We start from the raw sequence: 23,134 nt of genomic DNA on the forward strand, positions 1-23,134 counted from the left end.
CACAACACAAGCACACCAACAACCTAAAAACCTACACTACACCTTACACACAACTATCTATGCACTAACCTTAACCCAAACCCTAACCCTAAGGTCCGTCACTATTGCACACTTACCTTACCCGCACCCTAACCCTAACTCACTTAATCCGCTCCTAACCCTCAAGTCCCTTACTATCGCACACTTACCTTACCCGTACCCTAACCCTAACTCACTTAATCCGTTCCTAACCCTCAAGTGCCTCACTACCGCACACTTACCTTACACGCACCCTAACCCTAAATCCCTCACTCTCGCACACACACATTACACGCACCCTAACCCTAAATCTCTCACTATCGCACACTCACCTAGTCGCGCTCACGTTTCCCATGTCGGTGTTTTTGCTGTCGGGATTCTGAGTTGTCAGTTAACTGCTCCATCAGTCTTTTTGCGTTGGTGATGTCAGTGTCGATCTTCCGAGCTTTCGTTCTAACGTAGGGAACCCGACAAACCAGTAGGGTGCGAATCTTTAAAGCACAGTTTATCAATTAAAAAAGTCACATGTCCTGAATCCTTTTCTTGGTAACTTGAGGGTAGTGGCATCAATACCACATACCTGCCTTTCTGTCCTGCTCTGTAGCCTGCTGGTTCCAGAATTCTCCAGAAACTATTTATCTCCTTAAGTGCCTTTGTCTTAATGAAGTTGATGCAACTTGGTTTGCAATTCCCCAGAGGTGATTTTATATTGTATGTAACAACACAACTAATGAAAAACGAACTGCACATGAAGTAAATTTTAAAATTTAATACACAAATACTCTTAGCGCCTCGGCAAACAAAACCTTCTTGGAGTTAATACAAAAAATAAAGTAACAGTCCCATTAAATAGAAAATTCACTACAACCATTAATTAATTGACCAATTATTCTCTTGAAAGGTCATTGGTTACCTTAGGAACAAGTGCATGTGGCAAGTGTTCAGTATGTAAATATGTAGTAAAAGCTTTTGAAAAAATTAATGGGGTGAAATATTACCTCTTAGCATCTTACACCTGTACCACGAAGGGAGTAGTTTACGGATTGTCTTGCTCCTGTGGTCTCTTTTACATACGGGAAACGCTTAAAGTGAGACTGCAGGAGCATATTAGAGATATTAAAAATAAGAATTTTGATAATCCAGTGGCTTTGCATTTTTATCAGACACATGAAGGGGTGTATACAGATTTAATATTTTGTATTTTAGAACAAATCTGTGTAAGGGATACTGCTGCATTAAAAACATGTTACTTTATAAGGAAACAGTTTTTATTCTCAAATTTGATACACTGGTACCTAAGGGCTTAAACAAGGAATGTGATTGGAAAGCCCTTTTGTAACTGAAGCATTTTAACTGGTTAATTAAATAATGATTGTAGTGAATTTTCTATTTAATGGAAGTGTTTCTTTCTTTTTTGTATTAACTCCAAGAAGACTTTGTTTGCTGAGGAGTTAAGAGTATTTGTGTATTAAACTTTAAAATTTACTTTGTGTGCAGTTTGTTTTTCTCAAGTTGTGTTGTTACATATTGTTATTTATTCTCAATTGTGTTGTTGGCTGTGCATTTATGGCTAGTGAATCGTTTTTACAACTGCCACATATTGTTCGGGACAATGTTTTAGATTCTTCACATTCTACACAAAGAATTCTCCAACAATATGGTTTATCACTGAAGGATTGCCCTATGGAGGGTGCTTCAGCAACTTCTGGTATGGAACCAGTTAAACCTTGGGAGAGGCTACTGGAAGAAGGCAGAAACAGAAGATCTAACAATCCTTTTCAGGGAGTAGCTAGACCGGAATCTGTTAATCTCTCCCCTGATGTTTGAGGAAAGCATTGATTCTTTGGAGAAATTACTTATTAAGAAAACTGTTGTACATTTCAATATCTTGGGCTTGAAGCGATACTTAGACCTCGACATTACTCCATGAGATCTAAGATTTGTAAAAAGCCCTACTACTCCCTTTGATACCTCTGATGCTACAGATGTACAATTTGAAATTTGATGGACTGCCATGGCACATAAGTGTGTTAAGGACTGGTTACAAATTCTACTAGAGAGAGCCAATATTAAAAAACGGAAACTGAAGGAAGATGTTACAACGTGTTCTACTCTCTCCAGATAGTTGGGGGCAGTTAGTTTTGAACAAGTATTGTGTTCCTTTAATGCTAAACTGGAAGAAAGATCAGGTGACATTATTAGGAGAAAAATTCATAAATTGGAGAGAAATCTTTGTGATTATAGTTTTGAAAGAATTTTTAAGAAACTGGCCAATTCAGGATCATCTAGGAGGTAATAGAATTACTTCCAGTAAGCGGAAGAAACCAGCTAATGTCTTTTTTTGCTTCCTCAGAAGTTACGAACAGCAGTGGAAAGTCAAAAGGTGAGGAAAGTCCTTATCCTCCTCTACCACAACTGAAACAGCCAAATTACTGGAAAGATAATTTTTGTGGCTCTGGGAAATATAGGGACAACAGCAGAAATCGGAAAAGAGAATGCTATGAAGTCAACAAGGATGGACAATTTTTTAAATACAACAGTAAAAAAAAAATAATGACTTTGAAAGTATTTGTTGTTCAAGTAGACAAACTGTTACTAAAGATTGTGATAGATGGCATTGTTTTTACTGCTGCCGAATTGCCGGTTTTGCAGTGTGGGCTAAAATTTGTACCCACAGCCCTGCCAAGAAGAAAAGTTCTGAAAACTCTTAGTTATGTACTTACCATAACGATAGATGTATGTGATCCATCTCGCCTACATTCAATACTGATGGGCTTGGAGCCAAGAATCGGCTCCGACTCGGCCGTTCTAACTAGCACGGAGTCTCTCATTGGCTGGGCCGACCCTATATCCCAGGATGCACCCCGCCCAAAACCCCAGATCTAGTTTGCCCCCAACACATTCTTCCACCGACAGAACCCACAAAGAGACAAGTGCAAAAGGAGAGAAAAAACAATATCCTCATGGGAATCAAACAATACTTGTCTCCTCCAAATCCAACAGGAAGGGGGAAGGAGGGTGGATACGTAAGAATGTAGGCGAGATGGATCATATACATCTATCGTTATGGTAAGTACATAACTAAGAGATGTAATGTGTTCCTATCTCGCCTACATTCAATACTGATGGGACAGCGTCCCTAGCACCTACATCCTGGGAGGCTCACTGGAAAACACTCCTGAGCACTGTGGAACCAAAAGAAGCACAACCTCTAGATGCCATGTCCAATTTGTAATGAGAAATAAAGGTATGTGGAGAAGTCCAAGTAGCCGCCGCACAAATCTCATCCACGGACAGCCTAGCGTGAAAGGCCACTGAAGTTACCATAGCCCTGGTAGAATGCGCCTTCACTGGAAAGGGAAGATTCCTACCCGTCAATGCATAAATGAATGAGATGCAATCCCTAATCCACTTAGCAATGGTGGCCTTGGTTACAGATCCGCCAATTCTGTTGTCCGAAAAGGACACAAACAACTGGTCTGATTTTCTCTCCTGTTGTGCCCTATTCAAATAAAACCTCAATTGTCTATGTACATCCAACTGGTGAAATATGTATTCTGCTTTGTTGGAGAATTGTGGAAAAAAGACTGGTAGCTCAATAGACTGTTGGAGACAAAATGCAGAAGACACCTTAGGGAGAAAGGAAGGATTTAGTCGTAGAGATACTCTGTCCTTCTGAAAAATCAAATAAGGAGGTTTGACAGAAAGGGCTTGAAGCTCCGACACCCTTCTGGCTGAGGTAATGGCTACCAAAAATGCAGTCTTCCATGATAAGAATTTTAATTCGCAAGTGGCTGCAGGTTCGAAGGGAGGGGACGTCAAAGCTCCGAGCACCATATTTAAGTCCCATGGTAGAACGGGTTGCGAAATCGGGGGGTGAATTAACCAGGCTCCTTTTAGAAAGGCTTTTCACAGCTTATGACCCATGAGGGAAGGCTCATGAGCTAAGTGATAATTAGAGATCACTGCCATTTGAACCTTTATAGTGGAGACAGCGAAACCCTGTCTAAAAAGTGTCGCCAAGAAATCTAACACCACTGACACAGGGGCTGTGAGGGGATTAAGGTCACGCTGCTCAGCCCAAATAGCAAATCTCTTCCATTTACTAGAGTAAATCTTTCTAGAAGAAGACTTATGAGAAGAGGACAGAATCTGTAGTACCTCCGGGGTAAGGTTATGCTGTCTGACTAAGGAAGGAAGTGGAGTAGCCAAGCAGGGAGTCTGAGAGTTCGGAGGGATGGATGAGGCTGTCCCGACTGATGAGTCAACAGGTCTGGAGCTGGGTCCAGGATCCAAGGCCCATCCACCGCATATTTCCGAAGGAAGGGGAACCAAACTTGACGGGGTCGGCCCAGCCAATGAGAGACTTCGTGCTAGTTAGAACGGCCGAGTCGGAGACGATTCTCAGCTCCGAGCCCATCAGTTTTGAATGTAGGCGAGATAGGATCACATTACATCTGAACTTATTCATCCATTTAGAAAGCTGTATTTATTAGATTTTTTTGAAACTAAGAAGGATGTTTGTAAGGACATTTTATATAATACTTTTGATGAAGATCATGTTGAATGTGATGTGCTTTATTCTTATAATTCGTCTATTAATTCTGAGGATAACATCAGTGCTTATTGTTTGTTAGATACCTCAACAGTTCCATATAAGAGTAAGTTTATTCCTCCTTTCTCACATGAAGTTATACAGCAGTGCTTACTGATGGTTAATTATGCTGTGGAAGTTACTTTACAGGAATTTTTTAAAGAAAAAGATAAAGTATGCTATAATTTAACCAAGGAAGAATGGAAAGCATTACAAAATCTTAGGAATAGAAAGGATACAGTTATCAAACCTTCTGACAAGGGTCAAAATATTGTGATTTTGCACAACACACAATATTTTAAAATGTGTTTGAACCATTTCTCGAATGTTAATATTTATAAAATATCTAGTGAGGAAGATTATTATAAAGCTATTAAAAGTTTTAAAGAACTAACAGAGAAAGGGTATCGGTTGGGCTACTTAACGAAACAAGATGTTGAGGTGAAATTTAATGTAGAAGGTAGCTCTTTAGCTAGATTTTATTGTTTACCGAAAAATCCATAAAAGTTTGGTTTCCCCTCCTGGCCATCCAATAGTGGCAGCTGAAAATATTTTTTTACATAATATTGGAATAATGCATCACTCTTACTTTCTACAGTATGTAGTAAAATTAGAATCTTATATTAAAGATTCTTTTAATTTTTTGCAGAAAGTGAGGTTAATAAAATGTGATGCAAGTTTCTGTTGGGTTGATATAGAATGTTAAAAACCTTTATACTAGTATTACACACATGGGGGGGGGGTCTAATGGCCCTTCGGTTTTTCTTGCTTCCAGTCCAGTTAGTAATTATGTCATTGATTTATTATATTTTAGTTTAACTAATAATTTTTTTTAGTTTAATCAATGTATATATATTAATAAATGCAAGGTACTGCCATAGGTGCATCTTTTGCACCCACGTAAGCCAATTTAGTTATGGGTTTATTTGAGGTTGAGTTTTTCTATATGTTAAGATTTTTTAGAGAGTTTGTTGTTTTATATTGTACATTTACAGATGATTTGATTTTTTTTAATGTAGTAAAGTGAAAGTTTAGTTGAGTCTTTTGTGGAAGACCTCCAAAAGAACCGTTTTGGTTTACAGTTTGAGGGATTACAGAAGGGTAAAATTGTAACTTATCTGGATTTGGAATTGGAAATTAGTTATAATAATATAGTTACTAAAATACATAGGAAGTTTGATGATGGATAGCATTTATTAGACAGTAAAAGTTGCCATCCGTCACGTGTTGAATGCTTTACCATATAATTAGAAGCTATGTACCTACCATAACGTTCCATGTTAGTTGTCTTCTTCTCGCCTTCTTTCTTGCTGGATGGGGTTCGGAGCCGATCCTCGGCTCTGACTCGGCCACTCTAAAAGCTCGAGAGCTAGTTTCACCGGCTCGAGGCTCCCCTATATCCCACAATGCTAAGCGGTAACTCCTCAGATCTCGTTTGAAAGCTAAGGCCAGCAATAAAATTCCATAAGGAACAAAGAAGAAAACTCTTCTAGGTCTGTCCAGGCTAGGGGGAAGGAGGGTGGGACGCAAGAAAGAAGGCAAGAAGAAGACAACTAACATGGAACGTTATGGTAGGTACATAACTTCTAAATGTTAAGTTGTCAATCTCGCCTTCATTCTTGCTGGATGGGACCGCGTCCCTAGCACCTTGTCCCGGGTGGCCTATCGGAACAGACTCTTGAGTACAGTGGAACCAAAGTTGGCTCGGTCTCTAGAGGCCAAGTCCAACTTATAATGAGAAATTAAGGTATGGGGAGAAGCCCAAGTAGCTGCCGAACAAATCGAATCAATAGGCAGCCTGTCTTGGAAAGCTACAGAAGTGGCTAAAGCTCTAGTTGAATGAGCCCTGGGTTTGGATGGCAACCGTAGATGTCTTGTCTCATACACTAGGGTAATCAATGAAGTAAGCCATCTAGAGAGAGAGACTTGAGACTGGAAGGCCCATTCTACCTCCTGCATAAGAAACAAACAGTTGGTCAGATTTCCTGAATTGTTTGGTCCTGTCTAAATAGTACCTAAGTTGGCGATGAATATCTAAACAGTGTAACTTTTGTTCTGACTTATTAGAATAATTTGGGAAGAAAACAGGAAGCTCAATGGTTTGATTCAAATTTGCCAATGAAGCTACTTTGGGCAAAAAAGACGGGTTAGTACGCAAGGACACCCTGTCTTTATGAAATACTAGATAAGGGGGTCGACTACACAGAGCATGAAGTTCAGAGACTCTTCTAGCTGAGGTGATAGCTACTAAAAAGAGTGTCTTCCACGAAAGTAATTTTATAGAGCATGAAGCCGCAGGTTCAAAGGGGGGAAGAATTAAGGATGCCAGAACCAAGTTGAGATCCCATTGAGGAGGAGGATCTCTGATGGGTGGTTTGAGAAGAAAGACTCCCTTTAAAAAGGCCTTGCAGAGTTTGTGAGACATGATAGAGGACTCTGAGACCCCAACATGAAAGTTCGAAATTGCAGCCAATTGAACTCTAATGGTAGATGGGGACGAACCTGCATGGAAAAGTTTGGCTAGAAAGTCTAGAACTGTTTGAACAGAAGCAGTGAAAGGATCTATATTCTTTGACTGCGCCCAATAGGAAAAACGTTTCCACTTGCTATGATAAATCTTCCGAGTGGACGATTTATGAGAGGCAATCAAGATATCTCTAACTGAGTGAGATATCAAAGGAAGCCTGGCTAAAGTCGGAATTGGAGGAACCAAGCTGTGAGGTTCAGAGAGGGAAGGGAGTGATGTAACTGACCCGACTGATGGGTCAAGAGGTCTGGAACTGGGTCCAGATGCCAAGGTTGTTCCAACAGATAACGGTGGAGAAAGGGGAACCAAATTTGACGAGGCCAGTAAGGGGCAATGAGGATCATAGAAGCTTCCTGAGCGATGGCTTTCTGTATCAGCTGGGATATCAGTGGGAAGGGAGGAAAGGCATACAGAAGTCCCCGGGGCCAAACGTGCACTAGAGCATCACTGCTGGGATGGCCTGGTTGGGGAAAGAGGGTGAAAAAATCGTTGCACTTGCTGTTTTGGGGAGTAGCGAAACGGTCGCAGCAAGGCCTGCCCCACTTTTGAAAAACTTTCTCCAACGCTGAATTGTTCAGAGACCACTCGTGAGGCATGAGAATAGCTCTGCTCAATTTGTCCGCAATCACATTGGACTTCCCAGGGATGTGCGTTGCTAACAGAAATCGCTGAGAAGAAATCGCCCATTGCCATAGTCTGAGTGCCTCTCGACATAGGGGGTAAGACCTGGTTCCGCCTTGTTTGTTGATGTACCACACTACAGACATGTTGTCTGTTTGTATTGCTATAGTTCCCTTGGGAAGAGAGTCTTGTAGGGCTTGCAACGCTAGAAGCACTGCTCTCATCTCTAGGATGTTTATGTGCAAGTGGCACTCGAACGGTTGCCACATGCCCTGGACTGTCCTGCCCTGGAAATGCCCCCCCCACCCGATCAGGGAGGCGTCCGTTGTCACTGTAGCAACCGGAGGGGGAGGGACAAAAGGTCTCCCTAGGAGGAGCTGAGGAGATGTGATCCACCAAGAGAGATGACTCTTGCACAACTGAGTTATCCGAATAGGATGGGACATTGGAAGGCTTTGGTAAGACCATTGTGTGAAGAGCATCCATTGCAAAATCCTCATGTGGAAGCGAGCTAATGGTAGGAGAGGGATGGCCGCCGCCATAATCCCCAAGACTTTCAGGATCTGTCTGGCTTTTCCTTTGTTGTTCTGCAAAAGAAGAAAGATCTGTTTGTGTATGTCTGCTATCCTCTGCTCTGTGAGTCTGGCTGACATCTTGACTGTGTCTAGATTTGTGCCTATGAAAGTAATAACACGACAAGGCGACAAGACAGACTTTTCGTAGTTTATTGAAATGCCTAATGCCTGACATGTGCGAAAGGTGTAGTCTCTGGCGAGGAGTAAAAGATGCTTGGTGGGGGCTGTAAGGAGCCAGTCGTCTAAATAAGGAAACACCTGGAATCCTTGACGTCTCAGATGAGAGGCTACCACTGCCATGCATTTGGTAAACACTCAGGGGGCTGTAGTGAGACCAAAGGGCAGGGCTCTGAATTGAAAATGACTGGTTCCCAGCCTGAAGCGGAGAAACCTCCTGGAGCGTCGATTCATCTTGATGTGATAGTACGCATCCTGGAGATCTATAGAGCACATCCAGCTGTCCCGCTCCAAAAGAGGAAGAATGGACTGCAGCGTGACCATCCGGAACTTTGTTTTCTTGATAAACTTGTTCAAGTTGCTGAGATCCAAAATGGGTCTCCAGTCCCCTGTTTTCTTTGGAACCAAAAAGAATTTGGAGTAGGTTCCGGATCCTATTTGGTCTGCTGGCACTGGTTGAATAGCTCTTTTTGCGAGCAGCTTTGAAATTTCTAATGCTGCTTGCTCCCTTTGACTGGGTGGAACGTATGGAAGGGATTTTTTGGACAGTTTTGGAATGAAAAGGAAAGGGATTCTGTAACCTTTGGAAATGATAGACTGTACCCACTTGTCTTGAGTTAGGGATAGCCAGGCTTTTGGGTACAGTGACAACCTTCCCCCGACTGCCTCCGAAGGTGGACAGTCGGGCAGCACCTCAGGGATGCTGAAAGGGCTTGTCGGAAAAGGATTCTTGACTGCCCTGATTCTGCGGGCCCCCCCCCGCCTCTGGGACGGCGTCTACCATTGTTGTTCCCCCCTCTGCCTCTAGAGGGGAATCGACTCTGTGCGTCAGGCAAATCTCCTTGAGATTGTTTACGGAACCACATCTTTCCCCCCTTCTGACCTTTGGGGTAAGGTCTAGAAGGAGCAGAAAAACGGACTCCGACGGCAGAAAGAGTTTTGCCATCAGTCTCGCACCTAGTCAGGGTTTCCGTCACTTGAGGACCAAAAAGGGATGATCCATCAAATTGGGAATTAGTGAAGGACGCCTTAAAGGGGTCCACAAAATTACAAAGCCGCATCCAGGCGTGCCTATGCAAGGCTACACCTGTACCTGCCGCTCTACTTGCTCCATCAGCCGCATATGAAAGGAGGCGCATGGAGGAGTTGGTTATAGAATTAAGGGTAGCCAGCTGAGAGTTCATCCTGTCCTGAAAACCCGCAGCTGTTGGGTCCTTCAACATTTCACTCGCTTCCTTGAGTAAATCTCTCTGAAGTCGAGTAAAATGACACAGGTAATTCAGCGATCTCATAGTAAAGGTCGCCGACGAGAACATCCACTTCCTGTACCTGTCCATCGACCTAGACTCCTTGTTAGGAGGATGAACAGGCACCGAAGGATCAGCTAACTCCTTCTTGGTAGCTGCAGCCACCACCATAGCATCAACAGAGATGCCTTTGGTCAGAAACTGTTTATCCTTGGGGGCCGTGATGAACTTAGATGGTCTCCTGGGGGTGGGTTCCACTGAGTCAGGAGCCGCCCAAGCCTTCTTTGCCACCACTTGCATAAGGGGTCAAAGGGAGGGACACCCAGGAGGTGGAAGGGCGAGAGCCAAACACCTCAAGGTACACTGATTCATCCTCTGAAGGGTTGAGGGCTGGCCAATTCCCCCTCCGTTTTAAGATTTCAAGGATGTCTGCAAAGGAGACATCTTCAGAGGGGGAACGAGGGGAACCCTCAGAATCCTCTAAATCAGTGTCAGAGGTGACAGACTCAGGGGAGTCAATGTGCTTCCTCTTACACTGCCTCTTCCTAGGGGGCTCTCCTACAGGATCAGGAGAGGCCTCGGAAGAGGAGGAGATCCCCACAGGGGAAACTTGAGGAGCTGGCTCTCTACGGTCGGGGACAAGAGAGTGAGTAGAAATCACCGGAGGCACCATGGAGGGAAGGACAGAAGGAGCCGACTGTGTATTAGAACCTGGTTCTAACACGCTCCTCATGACCTCAAAGGCACCCCTGTCAGGCAGAGCTGGAGGTCTCCGTTCCGAAAAACTGAAAACCTCCCCCGGCACCAACAGTGATGGCTCCGAAGCCGATGTCGGAGCCGAACTCACCAGCCGGCACCGAGAGGAGGCGGGGGCGGACAAGGGTCCGATGCCACTCGCCCCTTCGGAGCCGACGAGGGAAGTCCGGCGCCGAGATTCTTCCAAGGAAGACATCGGAGCCGACGACGGACCTGAAGACAAAGGTATCGGCTCCGACGCCACCACAGTCTCGGGTCCGAACCGCCCCGGCTCCGAACTCAAGAGAGTCAGAGGAGGAATGTTTTGAGTGGTGGGGATAGTCTTCGACTGTTGAGTCGAACTTTGAAGCATCTGGGCTAGTGCCTCGGACTTAAGAAGTCGACTCACTACTCTCTGAAGGTCATGGTCCGATAACCTGGAAGACCTAGAAGAGTGGGATCTATGGCTCCGTTCAGACAGCAAAGGTGATGCTGGAGCCGAATGAACGGAGCCAATAGATGGAGAGCGGGACCTCTTCTTAGTTGTCGGCTCCGACAACTTGATCGGAGCCGACTCAGTTATGTCTTCCTCAGCTCCGGCCGGAGCCGAGGACACCGTAGGTACATGAATTCGAGATTCATCGGCTCCAGCCGGAGCCGATGTTCGAATGGACTTAGGGCCCCCAGAAGTCGGCTCAGAGGCTGTAGCCGAAGGTCTGGAGGACTTGGAGGGTTTCCCCGAAGACTGAGTCGAGGGACCCTCAGGCTTTAATAAGCCTCTTAGAATTAATTTATTTTTTCGCTCCTGCAGGACTCTAGGTCTGAAGCCATGGCAAACAGCACTTGAGTCCTGCAGGTGCAAAGGTCCCAGGCAGTAAACACAAGAAGTGTGACTGTCTGTCAGAGACATCTTCTGACAGCACGAGTCACACTTCTTGAAGCCTGAGACCTTTGATTCTTTGGACATGTCCAAAGAGAAGTAAAAGTGTAATCCCAAACACACACACACACACACACACCGATTACACTTCTAAATATAAAACTTATAAAATTTAACTTTTAAGTAAGATTTAAACCAAAAAATTCCCTACAAAAAACAGACACTCCAACTACCAAGGGAGGGAGGGAGTGGGCCTAAAGCCCGAGGGAAAGGTTCGATAATTTGGGATAGGAAACTGGTGAAAAATTGACTAAAAGGGGATTAAAACTATTTAACTTGAAAAGTTATAAAAAAGAGCTAACTTAAAGGGGTCTGACTGACTAAAAAGTACAGTTTTGTACCTACCATAAATGTAGATGTCCGAGAGGAATGCATCTGCAGTCTTTACAAATGGGTTGTCCTGTCATCAGGCAGCCCTTCGGTCGGCCGGATTCCAAAGTCTGGGTCTGGCTTCGGCTGGTGTCGCACTTCACCCGACGTCATTGTGGCAGTTATTCGGGTATAAAGGCATCAGCCATTTTCCTCAGTGTTTCTTGCCCCAGATGCCAGGTGCCCTCTTGGATGGCTAAATTTGGATAAATGCCAAAGATTCCAAATAGTAGAGAGCAAACACACAAAATAAGCATGTATGTACATATATACAAACAAATACACCATAATAGATCCCCCCCAAGCTAGCTGAAGATTGGCAAATACCCTAGGAGTACCTCAGAGGGAAGGAGGGTGACTGCAGATGCATTCCTCGACATCTACATTTATGGTTGGTACAAAACTGTACTATGTCCTTCAAGGATGCATCTGCAGTCTTTACAAATGGGTAGAATACCATAGCTAAACTAGGGGAGGAGGAAATGAGAATAGATTATGGTGTAGTTAGGATCCCTTGCAAAACAGCAGTGGCAAAACCAGCCTGGGATCTAGAGTATAGAGGTAAGTTATAATGCTTGGCAAATGTATGCACGGAGGTCCAAGTAGCAGCCTCTATAATGTCCTTGGTAGCCACTCCGTAAGAAAGCTGTGGTAGTGGCTGTAGCCCTTGTGGAGTGAGGCCTGATGTTCTCTGGAGTTTTCTTTCCATGGTAGGAGTAACAAAATCTAATGCAATTTCCTATCCATTTGGAGATTGTCTGTTTAGAAATTGGTTTTCCTTCCTTTCCTGTTGCATATGCTACCAGAAGCTGGTCAGTTTTTCTATTGTTTTTTGTCCTGTCCAGGTAGTAGCGTAATTGTCTGTGTACATCCAAGGTATGTAAGAGTCTTTCTCCCTGTTCTGTGGGTTGGGGAAGAATGTAGGAAGGTGGATAGCCTGATTTAAAGAGACTCTGGATACCACCTTAGGCATAAATGTAGGATTTGTTCTCATGGACACTCTATCTTGATGGAAGATCAGGAAGGGTTGCACTGCCATTAATGCCTGTAGTTCAGAGACCCTTCTTGCTGAAGTTATTGCCAGCAGGAAAGCAGTCTTCCAGGATAAGTATTGTAATTCTGCTGTTGCTGCTGGTTCAAAGCGAGGAAGAGTCAGTTTTTCTAGCACAAAGTTAAAGTCCCATGCTGGCAATGGAGGTTTCCAGGAGGTTTTACATTTTAATTCCTCTCAGAAACTGTCTGAGCAGAGGATGCGAGAAGACAGGAGGATCCAAGCTATATTCTGCTGAAATAGCTGATGCATGTATCTTGATGGAAGAGTAGGACAGGCCTGTATGGAAGAGCTCCGCCAAGTACTCCAGGATGTTGGCTATGTTCACCAGTGTCACATCTTGCCCCTTTGCAGTACTCCAGATGAAATATCTTTTCCATTTTCCTGCATAATTCTTTCTTGTTGAAGGTCTCTGAGCCTCCAGGATTATGTCTTTAACCCTTTGGGATAAATTTGGGTTAATTGCTGTTATGTAATGTTCCAGGCAGTTAGCTGCAGAGTTTTTATGCTTGGATGCAGGATGTTGTAGTTGTTCTGTGTTAGCAGTAATGGAATCAGGGGCAGTGTCCATATTTGTTCCCGACATGCTCCCCAGCAGTGGATACCAATGTTGTCTTGGCCAGTCTGGGGCTATCAGAATGATCCTCGGACGTTCCTCTTTGATCTTCAGAAGCACCTTGTGCATCAAAGGAAGTGGTGGGAATGCGTATGCTGTCAGGTTTTTCCAACTGAAAGATAGGGAGTCCACCTTCCAAGCAAGTGGGTGGTAAGTCCTTGTGCAGAATTTCTTCAACTGGTGATTGAATGGGGATGCAAACAAGTCTATTTGTGGTAATCCCCATTTTCTTGTGATGGCTTTGAAGATGTCCGGATGTAGCATCTATTCGTGGGTATCTGTTGTAGTTCTGCTTAATATGTCTGCTAGAATGTTTTCCTTCCCTGGTACATAAATTGCCTGTAACTGAATGTTGTAGCTCAGAGCCACATCCCATAGGTCCAGTGCCAGCCGGCATAGAGGGTATGAGTGTGTGCCTCCCTGTTTGTTGATGTACCACATAACTGTGGTGTTGTCTGTCCTTATCATCAACTGGCCTTCTTGGAGAAAAGGTCTGAATGCCTGGATTGCCAATTTTACTGCCATCATTTCTTTTAGATTTATGTGCAGATGCAGCTGGTCTTGAGTCCATAGGCCTTGAATGCACTTGTCCAGCATGTGTGCCCCCCAACCGAGGTCTGAGGCATCTGTTGTGATGGTTTGTCTTGGTTGCCTTTTGAAGAAGGGCAATCCTGTGTTTGATTGGCAGGCCTGAGCCCACCATAGGAACTCTTGCTTCAGGCATGGGATCATTGGAATTTTGGTTTCTAGGCTGTGCTTGTGCTGGGACCACAAATTCTTTAGGTACCACTGTAGCTTTCTCATATGCAGCCTGGCATGAGGGACCAGAATTATGCAGGATGCCATGAAGCCTAGAGCTTGTAGCACTTTTCTTGCAGTTAGATGGTTCTGCTTTGTTAATGCCAAGAAGTAGAGAGGAAGTTGCTCTTTCTTTTCTGCAGTTAGAAATGCCATTTGTTTTGATGTGTCCAGTTCTGCACCCAAAAAGGTTATTCTTTGGGATGGAATCAGCCTTGACTTTTTTGTATTGACTGTATATCCCAGGGCTTGCAGCAGGTAGATGACTCTTTGTAAGTCTTCTGTTAGTTTGTTTTTGTTGTCCGCTTGTATCAGGCAGTCGTCCAGGTAGGGATAGATTTGAATCCCTGAAGTCTGCAATGAGCGATTACTGATGCCAGGCATTTCGTGAACACTCTGGGCGCAGTAGATAAGCCAAAGGGCAATGCTGAGAATTGATAATGCTCTGATCCTGCAAGAAATCTGAGGTATCTTCTGCAAATTGGTCTTATGGGGACGTGCAGGTATGCCTCCTTGAGATCTAGAGTTACCAGCCAAGACTCCTTGCCCAGCATGGGAAGAAGCTGCTGTAGGGTCAGCATTTTGAATTTTGGAACAATGAGGAATGTGTTTAAAGCGGACAGGTCTAGAATAGGCCTCCATTTGTTTTCTTTTCTTGGTACCAGGAAGAGTCTGGAGTAAAATCCATTTCCTTGCTCCATAGATGGTACCTTTTCCACAGCTCTCATTCTTAATAATTGAGATATTTGTTTTAGAGCTTCTGCCCTTTGAGTAGGTGGTAGGTTTGGCATTCCTCTCTTTCCTGGTAGAGTATGGAAATGGAACCTGTAACCTTGGTCTATAGTTTGCAAAATCCATTTTTCCCTTGTAATGCAGTGCCAGTTTCTTGAAAATAAGGTTAGCTTTCCGCCTAAGGGTGCTTCTAGTTGTTCCCTGGTGAGGCGTGCAAGGCGGTGCACATAAGTCACTGTGATTGAGTTGTTGTAGTGGTGGTGGCTGTATCCGTGCCTCGTTGGTTGTTACCCTGCCACTGGCGACCCCTGTAGGCACCCCTGGATTGGTTTCTGCCTCTAGAGCCTATTCCTGCCTCTTTGTGCCTTAGAGGAGTCGGAAAGGACCAATTCTTGGAGGGCCAGTTCCTGCTAAACCTTGGAGGTTGAACTTGTAAGAAATCTTTCACTGTTTGCACAGATTTTGCTTTCTCTTCCATCTTTTTTAGTACCTGCTGTGCAGGGGAACCAAATAAATTGACCTTGTCCATAGGTGCATCCAAAAGCTTTGATTTGACATGGTCTGGTAATGCCTGTTCTTTCAACCACGCATGCCTCCTGATAACTGTGCCAGTCATGGCTGATCTAAAGGAAGCCTCCAGTGCATCATAGCCACATTTTAAAGAATGGTTACTAACCTGCTGTATGTTATGTACCATTTCTTGAACATACTTTTTATCTAAAGATTCTTCAGAGGACAGCTTTTTAGTTAACTGGTCAAGCATAAACTCCTGATATTGAATCATATGAAATTGGCAGTTCAAAGCAGAGGTGTAAACTTTTTTACCCCATCTCTCTAAGGACCTGGATTCCCTTTCAGAGAGGAGGGGGTTTTTAGAAGAAGTAGCTGCTACAGCTTTAGGACCCTGGGAGATAATCTCTGGATCTGCAAAAGGAGCCTTATATAAGTGGTGATGAGTGTCCGGGACCCTGTAGTACCTATCGGGCTTAGCAGGGGCTGGAGGTAAAGAATCAGGAGCAGTGCAAGCATCATTAAATGCATCATCAACAACAGAAAGAACTGGAGGTATAGCTAAGGGCCTATGCTGTGGCAAATGTAGAAAGGTCCTAAGCCTTTTTCTAGAGTCTGAGAAATCTTGGCCCTGCCACTGAAATTGTTCCCTCATAGCATGCAAGGTTTCCCCAAAGGAAAATTCCTCAGGAGGAGAGGCTGAAGGGATGGACTCCTCAGCATCAGAGTCTTCGTAAGGAGAATAAGAAGCCTCAGGAGGGTCTGTATGTTCTGAGTCATCAGAGGAATCATCTGTGGATACTGGCTCAGGGGCTCTGCTCTAGGCCTCTTTTCTGGAGGAGGGAGAGGCCCTGTCTGGATGAGGCTGGTTAAAGAGATGAGATCCTCAGCCAAAGAAAGCATATGGGAGCTGGAGCTGGGCCTGTGAGAGGGGGGCTTGGCAGGCACAGGTTTTGGTGCTTTGGCTGCTTTAGCCCTGGCAAAGGCCTTAATAGACATAGCTGGAGGAGGCCTAGCAGCTCCACGTGCAGGGGTTGAAATATCCAGGGGAATGGTGTCTGATAAATCCTGTGAAACCGCAACAGAAGGTTGGATTTCAGAAGCCGTTTCTACCAGGTTAGAAGAGGCCTCGGTAGAAGGCATGTTATCGGCTGAAGAAAGAACCGCTTGCTCGGTTTCGGCTGAAACCGAGACACTCGTGGTTTGCTTAACCGCGGTTTCGGCCAAAACCGCAGACCGCGAGTGTCGGTCCTTTTCTTTGTGTTTTTTGGTTATTTGCGTAGTCGGAGGATCCGACGGCATAATGTAGGCAAAATCGGAGCGGAAAATCTGTTCGGTTAAAAGAAGCACAGGCTAGACAAGCTGCTACGCCGTGGTCTGGGCCTAAACAATGTATGCAATAGGAGTGGAAATCTTTATGAGGTATTTGTTTCCCACAAGATAAACAGTTATTAACTTTCTCTGACATCGGCTGAGGCAAGTAAGAGTCCCCAACGGGTACTTAGCTTTATAGAAGTCTTGTAGTATTCGAGTAATCTCTGGATCTGACCGACCGGCACTTGCGAACAGCTTCTGCTTCGGGCGCACGCGGGAAGAAAGACTGAGGAAAATGGCGTCGGCTGATGCCTTTATACCCGAATAACTGCCGCAATGACGTCGGGTGAAGTGCGACACCAGCCGAAGCCAGACCCAGACTTTGGAATCCGGCCGACCGAAGGGCTGCCTGACGACAGGACAACCCATTTGTAAAGACTGCAGATGCATCCTTGAAGGACATCTGTCAAAAGATTCAACTAACCTGAGCCGGTTGAAAAAAGCACCTCGATCGCGTAGCGGCAAACGAGATCTGAGGAGTTACCGCCTAGCATTGTGGGATATAGGGGAGCCTCGAGCCGGTGAAACTAGCTCTCGAGCTTTTAGAGTGGCCGAGTCGGAGCCGAGGATCGGCTCCGAACCCCATCCAGCAAGAATGAAGGCGAGATTGACAACTTAACATTAAACTGTTAAGGGTAAGTAGATTGTGTAGCAGTCCAGAAGTACTTCAGCATGAGATAGTACATACTTCTGTTGTTTTTAAAGAAAGAGGTTATGATGAAGAGATGATTATACCAATGTTTATCTAGTTTTTCATTCTGTTAATCATATGTATATGGAGCTTTTCTCCCCGTGCCTCTGCCGAAAATGGGTACCTCATGACACTGTCAGACTTTCCTAGTAAACAAATGCCAAATGCATAAACAAATAAATAAGTAATTAGCAGCAGCATGTAAACACACAGCCCTTTTGTGCTTGAAGAAAATAAAAACTCATGTATTCAATTTAAACAACTACATCTGTAACAAGCACCACTGTTTGATTAAAACTTGCATTCTGCGTATTTCATTAACTTCCTTGAAATCTACTGGTGAAGCTGTTTTAACTTCTGCCTTTCTTAAGCAGAAGTAATTCATGTACTACCGCTTACATTTTTTCCCTTCTTGCTAAAGCATTGCTCAACACTTGCTTACAACTGAACCAACCACTCCTAAGTAATACTACTTAGTCTTGATGAGACTATGGTCTTCTGCCCTCCCATTCTTCGCATTACTGCCAAAGGCTATACTGCAGTTCTGTCAAGTCCAACAAAGATGTAGTGAGAGGAAAAAGCAACAACTACACTTGGAAGACTACTTTTGGCATTAAGAACAAAGAAAATGCTAATGCTTTATTATACTACATGGAGTTGCAAATTAAGTTCCAACCACTTTGACCATGAACACTTCTCTCGCGGATTAAGCTTGCCTGTACAGCTTGTCTATAAAGTGAGAAGTAAGCAGTCATGTGTAATGCTGTATGACATTTCTGATGCATAACCTTTAAAAGTACAGTTGTGTACACTTACCATAAATGTAGATGTTCGAGTGTATTCACTGTTGCAGTCATTACATTTGGGTAATCTTCTGGCAGGTTGCCCTCAGTCGGTCTGAATAACAAAGTCTTGGGTCCTGCATTGGTTGCTGTCTCCTCTTCCATGACGTCAGGTCGTCAGGAGTACAAAACATGCAGCCGACACCATTTTATTCAGTTTTTCTTGCCCCAGATGTCAGGTGCCCCCCAAAATGGGGAGCAAAATTATATATATAAATATAAAAATAAACAGTAAATATATATAAATGCACCTTTAGAAACATAAACTTTACCTTCATATAAAAGCAAATACACTACAAAGGCTTTTGTGTATAGTGAAGGAAAGAAAAGGTATAGAAAGGGGGATGGGTAACCCAGACTGCAACAGTGAATACACTCGAACATCTACATTTATGGTAAAGTGTACACAACTGTACTATGTTCTCGTGTTCCACTGTTGCAGTCATTACATTTGGGTAGAATCCCAAAGCTATGGATGGAAGGATGGAACTAAACAGCATTAGGAATGGCTATAAGGCCCTGCAGAACTGCAGTGGCAAAGCCTGCCCTTTATTTGGAGAAGAGAGGCAAATGATAATGCTTTGTGACGGTATGAACAGAGCTCCAAGTAGCAGCTTCTAGAATGTCTTTGGTTGGAACCCCTCTGAGAAAAGCTGGTGAAGTAGAGGCAGCCCTGGTGGAATGTGATATGAACCCCTTGGGTACAGGTTTACCATGGTGCAAGTAGCAGAAATGAATGCAGTGGCTTATCCACTTAGAGAGAGTCTGCTTTGATGTAGCCTTCACCTCTGACCCTGCAGCAAATGCTACCAGTAGTTAGTCAGACTTTCTTAGAGATTTGGCCCTGTTTAAATAGAATCTTAATTGTCCGTGTACATGCAATGAATGCAGAATCCTCTCCCCTTTGTTCTGCGGATATGGGTAAAATGTTGGCAGGTGAATGGTCTAGTTAAGAGCCACACTGGATACCACCTTAGGCATAAAAGAAGGATTGGTCCTGAGGGACACCCTGTCCGGGTAAAATATAACAAAAGGCTCCACTGCCATGAGAGCCTGTAGTTCTGAAACCCTTCTAGCTGAAGTGACTGCCAAGAGAAAAGCTGTTTTCCAAGATAGAAATTTTATATCCGCAGTAGCTTCTAGTTCAAAAGGAGGCAGGGTGAGTTTTTCCAGCACAAACTTGAGGTCCCATGCAGGAGTTGGTGATCTTCTGGGAGGCCTTAAATTTTTGACCCCTCTGAGATACTGTTTACGCAGAGGATGAGAAAAGAGGGGAGGGTCTGTGTTGTAATGAGCCGAGATGGCACAGGCATGGATTTTTATTGAAGATAAGGATAGGCCCTTGTCAAGCATCTTAGTCAAATATTGTAAAAACTGAGGAATATTGGGCTTTGCTGTGTCTGTTCCGCACAGAATCTATTCCATTTATCAGCATAAGATTTTATAGTACTAGGCCTTCTGGCTTCCAAATGACATTCACCACAGATTTACTGAGAGGTGTTGTTTGAATAATTAGTTGATCAGCCATGCTGCAAGATTCAAAGTTTGGAGCTGAGTGTGCAGAATTTGATAGTTCTGCTGAGACAGTAGATGAGGTATTTGAGGCAAGTACCATGGAGGAAGCTGAGAAACATTCCTTAGAAGTGGGTACCAATGCTGGTGAGGCCAGTCCGGAGCCACTAGGATCATTTTTGGTTTTTCCTGTCTGACTTTTGGTAAGACCTTGGAGAGTAGAGGCAGAGGGGGAAAGGCATAGACCGATAGGTTTCTACAGCTGAAGGATAGGGCATCCACTTTCCATGCTTTTTTGTGATGAGTTCTTGTGCAGAATTTGTCCAACTGATAATTTTAAGGAGAGGCAAATAGATCTATGTCTGGGCTCCCCCATTTCTGTGTTAACATGCTGAAGATTTGTGAATCCAGTTTCCATTTGTGCAGGTCCATAAGATTTCTGCTTAGGTCATCTGCCAGAGTATTTTGCTTTCCTGGCAGGAATTGAGCTTGAAGATGTATTTGGTAAGTCAAGGCTGTGTTTCACAAGGCCATGGCTAGTCTGCAAAGGGGGTAGGAATGTGTACCCCCTGCTTGTTTATGTACCACATAACTGTGGTGTTGTCCGTCTTTATCAGTAGTTGTCCTGGATGAAGTAAGTCCTTGAAGGCTGTCAGAGCATTCTGAACAGCTAGCATCTCTTTCTGGTTGATATGCAGATGCATTTGGTTTGGGCTCCATTTGCCCTGAATGCATCTCCCTGCCAGGTGGGCCCCCCAAGCATAGTCTGATGCGTCTGTAGTTAGGGTTTGGGTGGCAGGGGATACAGTGAATGACAGTCCCTTGTTTTGGTGACATGTCTCTGCCCACCAAAGAAACTCCTGTTGTAGGCAGGGAATGAGAGGAATCATTGTTTCCAGACTGTGACAATGTTGACTCCATAAACTTTTTAGGTACCATTGAAGTTTCCTCATATGCAGTCTTGCATATGGAATTAGTAGAATGCAGGATGCCATGAACCCCAAAGCCTGCAGAATTTGTCTTGCAGATAATTGGGTTTTTGTTGCCATTTGTTTGAAGTATGTTGTCAGTTGCCTTTGTTTGTCTGGCGTGAGGTAAGCCATCTGGGCAGTTGTATTCAAGCTTGCACCCAGGAATGTAATTATTTGAGAGGGTACCAGTTGTGATTTCTTTTTGTTTATGGTGTACCCTAGGCATGCTAGAAGCCTTTTCACAAATGCCAGATGTTGAAGAAGAGTGTCCTTGTCCTCTGCTTGAATGAGACAATCGTCCAGATAAGGATACATTTGAATGCTTCTTTGTCTGCAGAATGCAATTACTGGTGCCAGGCACTTTGTAAAAATCCTGGGGGCAGTAGATAAGCCAAAGGGCAGTGCAGAGAATTGGTAATGCAAAAAAACTGCTTTGAAGCGAAGGTATCTTCTGCATGATTCCCTTATTGGGGTATGCAGGTATGCCTCTTTTAAGTCTAGAGTTACTAACCAAGCATTCCTGCCTAGCATAGGCAGTGGCTGTTGTAAAGTCAACATTTTGAATTTTGGAATGTCCAGGAACATGTTCAAAATCGATAAGTCCAGTATTGGACGCTATGAATTGTCCTTTCTAGGTACCAGGAAAAGTCTTGAATAAAAACCTTGTCTTTTTTTCCTTTTCTGGTACCGGCTAAATAGCCCCCATATCCATGAGGGACATGACTTGTTGCTGGGCCTCCGCCCACTGGATTTGTGGCAGATCCGGCCATCCGTTTGGAATTGGCAAAGTATGGAAATGAAATCTGTACCCCTGGGATACTATGTTTAATACCCACTTGTCCTGGGTAATTAACCGCCAATTTTGGGCATGAACTGCTAGTTTTCCCCCCAAGGTGGCTGCCAAAAGATACGTGCTTGGTGATGGCAGAGGAAAGTCACTGAGACTGCTTACTGTAGGGTTGTGCTTTGTTACCTCCAGATTTGGAGGTGGAGGCACCACATTGCTTTGACCTGTAAGAACCCTATAATTGATATATGGAGCCTTCTGAGGGCCTGGATTTGCCCTGAGTGGCTCTGTTGGACACAGGAAAGGACCAAATTTTAGTAGGCCAGTGTCTACTGAACCTGGGTGGCTGCACTTGCAAGAAATCTTTTACAGTTTGCATAGATTAAGCTTCGTCTTCCATTTTCTTTAAAACCTCTTCTGCCTTATTACCAAACAGAGTATCATGCTGCAAAGGGGCATCCAACAATTTAGCTTTAACATGATCAGGCAGATTTTGCTCCTTGAGCCAGGCATGCCTTCTAATCACATATCCAGTAATGGCAGCCCTACAAGAGGCCTCCAAGGAATCAAAAAGTACAGTTTTGCACCTACCATAAATGTAGATGTTCGAAGATCCACATTGCTGCAGTCATAACTTATGGGTAGTCCGCTGTCCTCGGTCGGCCCGGTACCCAAAAGTTAGGGCTGACGGTCATGGGCGCAGCAGATCTGCTGTCAGAGCCCAAGGTATTAAAAAGCATGATGACGTCATTTCCTCAGTCTTTTCTTGCCCCAGATGTCAGAAGGCCCTAAAAATAAAGGCCACAGCCAAAAATAGAATAACTCCTAAAACCATGTACAAAAAACAGCTACAACCCAAATCATACCACCACTCCAAACTACAGAGGGAAGGAGGGAGGGTAAATTTTGCAGCAATGTGGATCTTGAACATCTACATTTATGGTAGGTACAAAACTGTACTATGTTCTTCATCTCACACTGCTGCAGTCATAACTTATGGGTAGAATCCCAAAGCAGAGGTAAAGGGAGGCTGGCAAAATCATAAAGCATTGGGGGCTGCCAAAATGCCCTGTCACGGTGCAGTGGCAAAACCAGCCCTAGATTTGGAATAAAGAGGAAGATGGTAATGTTTAGAAAAAGTGTGCACTGAACTCCAAGTAGCTGCTTCCAAAATATCTTTAGTAGCTACCCCCCTTAGAAAAGCAGTAGAAGTGGCAGTAGCCCTAGTGGAGTGAGGCCTGATTCCAGCTGGAATCTCCTTACCATGATGAGAATAACAAAAGCAATACAAAGGCCAATCCACTTAGAAATAGTTTGTTTTGAAACAGGTTTCCCCTGAGAACCTAAAGCAAAAGAACCAAACAACTGCTGAGACTGTCTGAACCCTTTAGTCTTGCTCAAATAATAACGCAACTGCCTGTGAATATCCAAAGTGTGCAAAATTTTC

The sequence above is a fragment of the Protopterus annectens genome, chromosome 1.part1, assembly GCF_019279795.1.
Source record: "Protopterus annectens isolate FY-2018-M chromosome 1.part1, PAN1.0, whole genome shotgun sequence".
Classification (NCBI taxonomy): domain Eukaryota; kingdom Metazoa; phylum Chordata; order Ceratodontiformes; family Protopteridae; genus Protopterus; species Protopterus annectens.